The sequence below is a fragment of the Thunnus maccoyii genome, chromosome 15, assembly GCF_910596095.1.
Source record: "Thunnus maccoyii chromosome 15, fThuMac1.1, whole genome shotgun sequence".
In the NCBI taxonomy this organism is placed as follows: domain Eukaryota; kingdom Metazoa; phylum Chordata; class Actinopteri; order Scombriformes; family Scombridae; genus Thunnus; species Thunnus maccoyii.
In genome coordinates this window covers 29,585,267-29,588,955 of record NC_056547.1, presented here as the reverse complement: position 1 = coordinate 29,588,955, position 3,689 = coordinate 29,585,267, and positions in this window count along the sequence as shown.

The following is a 3,689-nucleotide window of genomic DNA, read 5'->3' as shown; positions in this document are numbered from 1 at the left end:
TTTATTGTAGAGGTGAGGTTTGCGAGGCAAGAGGTGGAGTTTCATTCTGTCAGGAAACTGTGGAATCTGAGAAACATTAGTCATCGGATTCAGCTGCTTTACAAAGATCAGCCGTAAACATATGCATATTTGTGATTTGTGCCTTTTGTTGTCAACAGTAGATGCACCAACACTGGATTGTAAGACAGACATTAGTTTGTCTTTATACATATAAAGATTCACATTGCACATAGTGATTTGGTTTTCATCTGTTCGAGATCTTTTGATGATATTCTGTGGTTCCCTCAGGTATCTGTGTAGCTCACTGAAGATATCATAAAGTGTCAAACTGGTTTATAGTGATAGACATAACTATTAACAAAGCACTCATCATACCTGAGTAGTATTATTTATTGCCTTAGTATTTTGTGAGTGTAAAATATGACTGAGTAAGCTTGGCACTATTTTAATCTTAGCATGGACAACACAATTAGATGTCATATTTATCTGTTCTCTGCCCATATTCAGGGAAGTACAAATGTTCAAGTAGGCGTTCTCAGATAGTAAGCAAATTCATCATCATCATCATCATCATCATCAGAGGATTACCCAGATTTCTCTACAATCAAATCACTGCTGATCATATCAAATCACCTCCATGATGTGTCCAGAAATGCTTTGCAGTTAGCGACTGTGTATTTGATCATCACTATTGATGTAATAACGCAGGAAAATCCAGACAACTCAAGCCAACCTTCATTATATGACAAATGTTTTCAGCTTGTAGTTTTAATCAGCTGTTTGACTGGATGAAACTGGTACCATCCAGTTTGCCAGAGTTTTCCATGTAAGCAGTAATCTTACTGCTTCTTATCATACGGGACCATAATTAAATATTCATTTATTATTCCGTTTTTATCAGTCAATTTATTCTTTAGGCTATATATGTTGTTGCATGCTGTCTCTGTACAAATTTCACATTTTTGTATGTTCAGCTGAATGAATTGGACGTGAACCAACTGAACAATGTCTGTTCTTCCTGTAATTAATACCAATTACACTGTTCTTTCCAGGAAACTTTTGAGGAAATTAATTTTCAAAGAAATGGTAAACCCATGAAATAAAGCCTTGCCATTTTTTTTTCCAGAATCAATGCTGGTTCCCCTTGAGAGCTCAGTACCTTTGATGAAGTTAAAAGCTGCTGTAAAAAAAAAAAAAAAGCATAATTAAGTCCACCTCAGATCCATGACACAACATGCAACATGTGATACTCAGCTGCTCCACACAGTGGAGGTTGAACATCATCTGTTATCACTCACAGCATGAGTATAGTAGAATATGTATCAGTATTAAAACACATTGTAATAAAAACACTTTCATATTCTAAAAATACTTCAGCTGATCGATGCAGTCCTTGTGATTCCAATGTAAACACACATCTGACAGCCCACACAGTTCTGAGCCTTCTCAAATAGGACAGGCGCCTGGTTTGAATGTGCTGCTGCATCTTAACACGCCCACACTCCAGGCATGACTGCCTCTATGGCTTTGTGCATGGACCAAAGTAAATGCATTAAATAGCGATAAGTATCTTCATTGTAAACAGAGACAACACCTCTCTTTATACATATTTCATGTGTGATGTAGATGGTGTGCAGCTGATGTGTAGCAGTCAGTTAAACTAGTATCCCCCCCCCTCCCCCTCCCCAGCCCAGACTCAAGTGGTTCTGCACCATGTCTGTTTAACAAAACAATTCAAGATCTACTAAATAGATTTTTCCAGACCTTTCAACCACATCTTACAGTCTTTGTCAGTGGATGGAGTTTAGTCAGATGGACATTGCAGTAGGAGAAGTAGTGATAATCATAAAGAAGAGTGAGCAACCTCCATCTGCCAATGATGACTGTGAGAGGTGGTCGAAAGCTCTGAAAAAAGCTAGTAAGTGAGTTAAGATTGTTTTTGTTTGTCCATTTTTTGAAGATGATTCTTTGATTACTGCTTATTACTTACTGTATGCTGCAGTAAGTAATAAGCATCATCATACCACTAAGAGGAACAACAGTATTAATCATAGTGATGTGAGTTGAAGCTGCAGTTACCATAGACTTTTGTAACAGTCCGTACTTATCCATTACATATCTCTTCCTTTAGGAGTGCTGCATTCTGGGTAGAATGTTGGCAGTAGTTGTTGTGAGCCTTGGTAGCTGTGATGGGCCTCATCACTGTCCAGGGACGGCTGGATAAACATACTGCTTTACTGCTTTACTGTCCTGGTGCTTTTCTTTATTAGAGTCTTGCACATAGTTGAGGAGTCAGAGGGAGGTCAAATGCCAGCCAGGGTGTGTTGGAAAATGACAAGTCCTATTTACATATTGGAGAAAAAAAAATGAAATGGCACCACAATTTTCTAAACAGTTTTGGGTTAAATATCCAAATATTTTATGAATTCTCTTTGTCATTTCTTACAATATGAGGTAGGAGGACAAAATGTAAAACATTTCTGGACAAAATCTGATTTCATCCCATACCAAAACCACTGATGATACATTTATCATTTATCTATTTTTAATGTCCTTGTGAATTTTGTTCAGTGTCCAAATGGTGACACAATCAGAAAATATATATACATCATCCCTTACATAAAACATGGAACATGTTTATTCTGACACTTAATATAGAAAATATGTACTAAAGAATTTCATTTGGCTAGAGTATTGTTTTTTTAATCTTGTAGGTATTTTATTGTAAATATGTGCTGCTCTTGTAATGTGGACTGTATATTAAAATAAAATAAACATATGACATTGTCATATTTATACAAACATTGTTGATGAAGTCTTGCTACTAGTTGATAATTGAATCTGTTTTACAGAGAAACACAAACATGCTTCACTGATGTTCTACATGAACCATGGACATAAAGTCCCTCACTTCTCAGAATCCTATTTTTGTCCCTGGAGTTTCCATGTGTTATTTGTGAGATTGATGTCAATGCATATAAATGCACCATTATGTATTTACATGTTTAGTTTTTTATAGAAACAAACTAAAGACACTGACTTCACTGTGTTTCTCCTCCTCTGAAACTCGACCTAGAGCCTTGACATGAACACACATACATCAGTATGATGCTAGATGACTCTCAGAGGAAGAAGAAATGAAACGCTTACCTCATGCTTATCACCTATAATGAAAAAAAGACTTATTAAACTACAAATATTGAAATCTACCATGGGTGCAGATATAGGCCATACACATACAGTACAGGTATTTCGCTGTCATTAGTGATCATTTTCCATACCAAGTGTTTTAAGAGTGTGCTGGAGGTTACAAACAATGCTTGTGTTATACATATAGTGGAGCTTATGGCAGCCCAATGGTTTCAATGCATTATGTAACTCATTATCAATAAAAGCCTTCCTAATGAAATATGGAGTTCAGTGTGTGATAAATGCTGAATAGATGATAGGAAGACAAGATTAGGCCTAACCTCACAAGCAGGACTCCTCTCTAGTGGTAAAGTCCAGAAAGAACATCTCAGAACATATAAATGCAAAGTTACCATCTTACATGGAGCAGAACATCTTGTCAGTTAGTGGGAGCAGTGGGGCACTCAGGGCCAGCTGTTGCACAAGATGGATGATGAGACTTTACATCAGGAGACCATTAAACACCTTAACTTCTCTGCTGGTTCACGCTTAAGACCGAG